Here is a 9183-nt window from a genome sequence, read left to right as displayed (position 1 = left end):
GATAATAAAGCTTTGATGTTAGGGTTTTCTCAAGTATCGAGTTTAAGGAATAGAAAAGAGTGAATAATATTGAAGTGCTTTTCTCAGTATTTTAACATAACTCTATTGTTACGCTTTAAAAAGTTACCGTAACGTAACTCTATTGGCACGCTTTAAAAGCGTGCCTGCTGCTCTCTTTGGCCATGCTTTAATAAGCGTGACATTAAAAAACGTGGTCAAATCTCTAATTAACTACCATTTTTATAAAAGTGTGGCTATTAACTTTTTTCGGCCACACTTTTAAAGCGTTGCAAACAAAGCATGATCAAATCTTTAATCAATCACCACTCTTATAAAAGCGTGGTCATTGACCCTATTCGGTCACACTTTTAAAGCGTGACAAGAAAAAACGTGGCCAAATCTCAAATCAATCACCACCTTCATAAAAGTGTGGTCATTGACCCTTTAAAAAAAAGTGTAGCGACAGATCTTTTTTTGTAGTGGTATTTCATAACATGCTCCAATCTAATTATTCAGTTATTGTTTTAATGATTAGTATGTTGTTCCAGTTCTTGTTTTATTGTTGGTTTTCTGTATTTCAAAATTTTAATTATTGTTGTAGAGGAGTGCTAGAGGGCCAGCAGATTTTGTGAGTTGTAGCCATCAATTAGCCATCAATAGTGTATTTAATGGTGTGAGATTTCATCTAATGGTAAAAAATCACTCATTTTTGTTTTGCTAGCTAAGTGCTGGCCATATTTTAACAAATCTGCTGACCCCTAGACTTTTCCATTGTTGTATTTTAATTTTCCCTCTTCTTGATTTGTTATATTTTGATTTTCTTTGTTCGTGATTTGTTAAATTATTCATCTTGTTATCTTGATTTGATAAATTGTTCATACTGTTAATCTTAATATGATAAATTGTTAATATGATAAATTATTCACGTTATTGATCTTAATTTATTGTTTTTGTCTTGTTTCCTATAAATTAAATTTTGTATGTGATTAAATGGCTTGATCAATGATGATTTGGTATTTTACGTTTAATTATTTAATTATTTAGTTTTTAAATTTATATTTAAATAAAATTATAACATTATAATNACACTCCTCTCTAAATTTATGTGCGCCTCTGCCAGCAACTCAAGAGAGTGTCATGGATTAGAGACAAGCCAAGAACATTTTTGTACTTGATTTGCTCTATGATTTATGACTTAGTAGAAAATTCAAAATAACTTTAAAAGCTGAGGAAAGGAGAAACTTTTCCAGGGTTTGAAGGGTTTATCACTGGAATCAAGATATTGTAATTGAGTGTCGCTCCCTTTGGCAATGTTTATTTTGAGTAATTACCAAATCAATCCCCAAAGATTTTAAAATCAGATATTTTAGTCTTCAAAGAAAATTAATATACAGATCAATCCCTAAGGTTTTACTCTGACAGACAAATCAGTCCCCAGTTCATTTTCCGGCAGAGTAATTACTAGATCAGTCCCCAAAGATTTTAAAAACGGACATTTTAGTCCTCAAGAAAAACTAATGTACAAATCAATTCCCAATATTTTTCAAGTCCTCTGTCTAAATAATTATTGTGCAATTAATAATAATTATTATTTTATTTTATTTTATTTTATTTTTGGACGGAGGACTATTATGTCTAGTAGAGAGAAACGTTGGGGATTGATTTGTACATTAGTTTTTCTTGGAAACTAAAATGTCCGTTTTTAAAATTTTTGGGGACTTATTTGGGTAATTACTCTGCCGGAAAATGAACTGTGGACTGATTTGTCTGCCGGAGTAAAACTTTGGGAATTGATCTGTGTATTAATTTTTCTTGGGGACTAAAATATCCGATTCTAAAATTCTTGGGGACTGATTTGGGTAATTACTCTATTTTAGAATAAAGTATTAGTTTGCCTCCTAATGATTAGATTAAATTATAATTTAATTTGTAATTTTTTAAACATTTATTTTTGTCTAAAAGATTTTAGATGGGTTAAATGTTATTACAAAATTAAATTTGATATAAATAATTAAATAAGTAATAATATTATTAGTTAAATCATATCTTTTATTTATCTGTGTGTTAGAGAAACATAAATAATTTTTTTTTGTAATATTTTTTTTAGTTTTTTCTTTTATAAAAAACTTTAAATTTTAACCATCAATCATCAATACTTCATAATTAAAGAAAAATTTTTATATCGATGATCATTGATATGTCAATTTTAAGATTAAAATGGAGTGTTTGAATCCTTAGAGACTGAATCAGAATTTAATCTAAATATTAAAGATCAAAATAATATTTTATTTTTTATTTTATTTTAGTGAGTAATTGGCAAAATTTAGACAGATAAAACTTGTGTGTTTTTGTTTTTAGGATAAAGAAGTATTATTTTTTTCAAAAATATTTTTTTTTAAATTATTTATTTGGGTTCTAAAAATATAAAAGAAGAAAATAAATAATTTTTTGTATTTTTTGAAAAGCAAGCTCATCAAATAAAGGAGTTGAGAGAAAATTTATAAAAAGATTAAGGTTACAAATTTATGCTTATATATTCTTAAAAAAGATAAATATATTCATTTAGAAAATATAAAACTTTGACCATTATTTGAATCTTTATGCGATTTTTTTTATTATATTTGTTCTTGTATGAAAGGATGGCTCTCCTAAATAGTTCTCTAATATAGTTTATTCACATCTTGGCAAGTAATATAATCTTTGGATTGGAAGAGTTTTTTTTTTGGTCAAAATAAAATAGTGAGTTTGAATATCTGCAAAAGTACTTCAACATTTAAATTAGTGTGTGAAATATTTTTGTTAAGATCCGAAATGAATCAAGAATGTACTTTGTTTATTGTTTTCATCATGTTTTATAAGCTATGCTCAGCTTATAGCTGTTTATCGGTTATGATTGTGATAATCATGATAATAATATAGTTTAGAATGGTTTATAACTTTTAAGACATAACGGTTTAGATATCAACTGAGTTATAACAGGTACGAATTATAGTAGGGACGGAGCTAGACTAACTATTTAGGGGGACGGTATTTAATAATTTACAAAAAATATTTTATATTACTATTTTTAATGATAAATTAAAAAAATTAAATATATAATCTCAATCAAAGTAAGATAATAATACATAAAAGTTATCATTTATAATTTTGTATCATGAAAAAGCTATTGGATATTTTTTATTTTCAAAATCATATATTATTGAATTTGTGTAAAAAATAGCTGCTAATTCTTTTTCTATATAGATCACAAATTGTCTGCAAGAAATTCATCAGCCATTTTACTTCGAAATCTTATCTTAACAATTTTTATTGCTGAAAAATTTTTTTCTGTTGTTACTGTAGACACTGGTAGAGACAAAATAAGACATATCAATCTGTCAACCATGTGATAAGTTGTTGATTTTTCTGTTTCTTGCAACTTGTTGCACAATTCAAAAAGTGTACCAATGCCTTTCAAATGATTTGGTATATCATGCTAATAATCTTACAACTGAGATTTTAAAATATTTAGCTCATTAGAAGAAAAGTCAAGGGGATAAAACTTCTCTGCTAACTTGCTAATTTCTTCAAAGTTAAATGATTTGAAATTATTTTTAGGATCCAAAGCACAAGTCAAAATCAAAAGCTCTATTGTTTACTCATTAAATATACTATTCAACTCTTGTATTTGAGAGTCAATTATTGCCAATAATACATTTATTCGATAATGATGCTCAACTGTCACACTTGGTTGACGAGATCAACCTCTTCCAAAAACATATTATGCACTCATATTAGGAACTCAAATTTCATGTTTTTCATAAAAATCTTTAACATTTGCAAGAAAATTGCACCATCTACCATCTCTTAATTGTTGAAGAAGTAACTTTGATGTCGAAATAATATGCATTGCATTGAGAATATCTTGAGATTGTTGTTGCAGTGCTTGGCAAAGAACATTAGTGATTCCCATAATCTCTTTCATCAAGTGTAAAGTGAAAACAAATTCAAATGACAATAATATTTTACTAACGCCATAAGCCTCACTTCTTTGTGCATAAGTTGTTCCGTCTTCAATGATATTATTGAGAACAATGTTAGTAGCAATGAATATTTTTACCAAATTACTAATGGAATTAAAGTGAGAGCTCCATCGTGTATCCCCAAGTCTTTGTAAAGTGCTTACTTGATTCGCACCTTTGGCTGTTTCTAATTCATTTTGAGCAACCAAATTTGCATTTTCAATTATTTGAGCATCTTATAATTGATCATGTCTTTTTGAAGAAGTAATAACAATAGTGACAATAAAATTTAATTGAGTAAAAAATTTATGAATCTGAAGTACCTCTCTTAAAGTTGCCACCAGTGCTAATTATAACCTATGAGCAAAACAATGTACATAATATGCTTGTGGAGAATCTTTAAGAAACAAAGCTTACAAACCATTCCACTCATCCCGCATGTTGCTAGCACTATTATATCCTTGACCCCTAATATTTTCAACTTGGAGATTGTAATGAGAAAGGACAAAAATCAATTATTTCCTTAAAGTTATTGCATAAGTATCAGTGACATGCACAAGATCAGTGAATCTCTCTTTAATAAAACCATCTAGAGTAACAAATCTTAAAACAATGGCCATTTGCTCTTTTTTAGATTTATCTTTAGCTTCATCTACAATAATACAAAATTTGGTATCTCCAATCTCTTCTCTAATTAAAATTTTCACCTTAGTAGCAAGAATATGTAGAATTTATTTTTGGACATCATTTGAAGTATACTTAGCATTTTTTGGAGCATTTTTCAAAACATTTTTTTTCACTCTTTCATTGTAAGATCCCAAAAATTTTAACATTTTCAAAAAGTTACCTCTGTTGCTTGAACTTTGGCTTGCATCATGTCATCTGCAGCGTAACCTTGAAATTTTAACATTTTCACTCTTCTGATGTTTGCTTATGAAAAATTTTGTCGATATGCTGTGATTGTTTCATCAAATCATCACATGGTTTTAGCACCTTATGATAGAATGAGTTGCAATCTTTGCTAATGTGATTCAAAAGAGCACATTCTTTTTCACTATTTACTTTTTTTCAATTCCTGAAACCACTCTCAATAAACACATTTGAACCCGTGTTGATTGAAGGTTCCTTAGCCAAAAGAAAGCATGAAAAATAATATATGACAGCATCTTCTATAGAATATCCTAACCAAGATGGGAACAATTTAAACAATGAAACTTGAAAGCGACGATAATTTTTATCACCAGAAAATAGATAGTTATCAAGGATTGGTTGATTTGTCCCAACTTTAATATAATTCTGACGGATTTCATCTCTTTGATTTGGAAAAAACTTCCAAATCATTGGTCGCATTCCAGGATTTCTTTCCAAATAAAAAATATTCAGTTGATTAGGAAGAAGTAGTGGACGTTTTGAGCTATTCAATGAAGAATTTGAAGTAATAAAATTTGATGATCCCTCAAGTATTGGAGTAGTAATAGTAGAAGCATCTTCATTTTCTTGATCTTTTCTTTTAAAAAATGTATCAATAGTTTGGAACTTACCCATAATTCAAATGGCCAAATAAGTTCCTATAATTAAAAATATATTTAGCCAAAGGTGTAAATTATAATTTATAATATTTATAAGATATGAAAATTATATTTTGATTCAAAATAAGATATTGAAATTCAAAACAATAATACTAGCACTGTAGTATAACTAATATGAAATTGTAATTAAATAGTTAATTAATAAAAAAACTAAATATACAAACTAACATATAATAACATAAATTTAATTAATAAATAATAGTAAATTAAATAAATAACTAAATATATAAAAAAAAATATAAAAAAATTAGGCAAGACTAACAAAAAAAAAACATTAAACAAAAAATTACAATGTTAGATGTATATAATTTATTCTTCTTATTCTTTCATCCTATAACATAACATTTACTAATACTTAAGAAATTGTAATATTAAATATAATTTATTTATTATATTTTTGTATAACTATGTGTCTTTGTTGTTAATTTAATAATGCTATTGAAATAAAAAGAGTAAAAATAAAACCTTTTTTTTAAAAAGAGGAGTGAAAAATTACTTGTTGAACTATTATTTTTTTTAATCCGTAAAAAAAAAAAAGAGTCAAAGAGTAGAAGATAAAAAGATTAAACAGATAAAGAAGAAAAAAATAGGAAAAGCTGTTACTATTAATCTATTACAAAGTGAAAATGAGAAGTTTGAGTGAACGAAGATATTGAGAGAAGAATAAACATTTATATTTTATTTTTTAAATAAAGTGGACTAATGAATTAGGCCTAAAATTATTATATTTTATTAACATTATACAAAAATATGCTATTTTTTATAGATTAAAAACCCAAAAATTAACATTACTGTGTTAGTAATGAGTAAGGGAGGGGATGAGAAATAAAAAAAGAGGAGTACCAGGGGGTTAGTAGAATTTGTGATGTATAGCCATTAATTAACCATCATCAATAGTTTAATAATGTGAGATGATATCTAATGGTGTAGGATTACTCATTTTCTTTTTGGTGGTTAAGTGCTGACCAAAGTGTTGGTTCCTATAGTTTCGCGAAATTTTTAATTAGGTCTTTATACTTTTTTTTCTTTTAATTGAGTCCCTACAGCAATTTTTTTTTTCATTTAGGACCTTTTTGGTAGTAATTGGCTTAATTGTATAGAAACTTAACTAAAAAAAAATTGGTGCAAGAACTTAAATAAAAAAAGGACTCAACTAAAAACAATATATAAAAATTTAATTAAAAATTTTACAAAACTATAGAGATCAATAGAATAATTGAACCTAAAGAAAAGAGAATGGGGGAGGGAGAGGGAACATGTCTATAACTTATTTTTAAACAAAAGAGAGTGGGAGAGGGAGAGGGAACATGTCTATAACTTATTTTTAAACAAAAGTTAAAATTTTAGGGGAGCCATTGCCCCTCCTTCACAACTATATGTCTCCCTGCCCCTGGATCATACCCTCCAAACTTGAACAGATAAATTTTCGATTAAAACAAGTTAGAACTTTAAAATAGCATAGTTATAACTCCGCTGTAGGTATGATGAAATCCCCAAGCATGAAAAACCATCCTTTCATATGAGAACAACCATTGTTCTGAAAACCGAATCGGACTGGCCGGTTCAACCGGATTAATTGGAAATCGGTCATTTAACCGGTTCGGTTGAGGTACAAAACCGTTTGGCAGAAAATTGGTAAAAAAATTAGTTGAACCGACGGTTAATCGGTGAACCATTTTGAACCGAACAGTTTTTTCCAATTTTCAATTTAAAAAAAAAAGAAAAAAATATATAAACCCTTTACCCTCCCCCATTTTCTCTCTCTCACTCACGCACAAGACCCACCCCTTCCTCTCTCTCTCTCTCTCTCCACTCCACGGAACCCTAGCCCCCTTTTCATTCTCCCTCCTAGCCAACAGCAGCGGAAGCCACCGCCCAATGCCCAACGCCGTCGTCGCTGACAAACTCGTCTCCTCAGCCAGCATTCAGCCTCGTCGTCGCCGATCCTCTTCTCCTGGATCCCATGCATCTCCTCACGTCGCTAGGTCTCATCGCGAAACGGATAGAGAGTGTTGTCACCGCCAATCATCGCCTGTGGAAGGTGAAGGTATACTCGTCGCTGTCATCGTTTCTCTCCCTCGCCGTCGTCTCTCTCTGTCGCTGTCGAGCCCTCTCTCTGTCTTCGTTGTCGTTGGCCACCCTGAAGTCGTGTCTCCGTCGATCCCCCTCTCTCGCGCGTCAAGCTTGTCTTCAATCCCCTCTGTGCCTGAGCTCACTTCCCCTCTTCCATCGTCATCACTCGGATTCCTCCTTCGCTGCCAGTCTTCAATTTAATTTTGCTTGTTTTTGTACTTTTATTTGGGTTCTGATTTCTGATTCTAAGTTTACTAATTTCTTCTTAGCTTGAGTTTATGAATTTTTGAGTTTGTAAGCAGATTCCTGCCCTGCTTCAGTTTTCAGTTTTGGGAGTTAATTGCTATTTTTTTGGATTTGATCATGTTGATTGTTGCTTGTTTGTCTAGGTTAATTGTTGTTCTTTATTGCTGTCTTCTGCATTTAATTTATGTTGATTGCTGCTGTCTTTTGCTTTTTAGCTTTTAATTTTGTTAATTAAATGAATTAATCAAGTTTTTTTTATTCTGTTTTTGTTCTGTTTTTAATTTGTTATTGCAATTTGATTTCATAATATTTTTATAATTCTGTTTGTTTGTTCAAATTATGATTATGTATGTTCAAAATTTAAATTATGATTATGTTTGCAAATTCAATGGTTAGTGGTTATTACTGTGTTTCAATTGTTTGTTATTTTTTATTATTAGGTTATAGATTGAAATTTTAAATTTTATTAGGTTAAATTTTATTGAAATTTAAATATTTAAAATTTTAATAATTTTATTTAATATTTAATTAAACCGGTCAAATTTCGGTTGAATTTCGGTCAAACCATTAAACCAGTAAAACAGTCACCTCACTGATTTATTGACCGGTCCGGTTCTCGCAACCTTGAGAACAACACTATCCTTAAAATATATATTTTTTTCTGACTTTCTAAAATTGATGGTCTTTTATTTAAATAAAATATTTTATTTACCATTTTAAACTAAAATAAGACTTTACAAAATTTAATATTATATTTTTGCAACCATTTCATGCAAAATTATATGTTAAACTGTTTATACAATTAAAACTAGCGAAGAAAAATCAATTTAATTTTTTTTCACAGGTATTATAGTGAAAATGGATCAATTTTTTATTATTGAAATTGAGTAAAATTCACTCAATTTCACTATAATAATAAAGTTTATTGCTTTTATAATTAATTTTTTATTTAATTATTTTATTAATTCTCTTACTTTAGAGAAGCTTGATCCAATCATATATATTGATTTGGATCATTATTGATTAACCATATCCTTTTATATGTTTGGGTTTGATTTAAGGAAATAAAAAAGAAAAAATTACACAAAGATCTGTTAAAAAATTAGGAAGAAAGTTTACAGAATTACAGGAGATGAAGTGGAACAAATAAAGAATTAGGAATGAGGCATGACCGCATGAGGCATGAGATGAGTGGTGTACTTTGGACTTCGGATGTGGCCCATATTCTCATTTCAAAACTCTCACAGAATTACAGAAAGTGACATAAAAAAACA

The sequence above is a fragment of the Arachis duranensis genome, chromosome 2, assembly GCF_000817695.3.
Source record: "Arachis duranensis cultivar V14167 chromosome 2, aradu.V14167.gnm2.J7QH, whole genome shotgun sequence".
NCBI lineage: Eukaryota > Viridiplantae > Streptophyta > Magnoliopsida > Fabales > Fabaceae > Arachis > Arachis duranensis.
Note: the sequence above shows the minus strand (reverse complement) of the source record.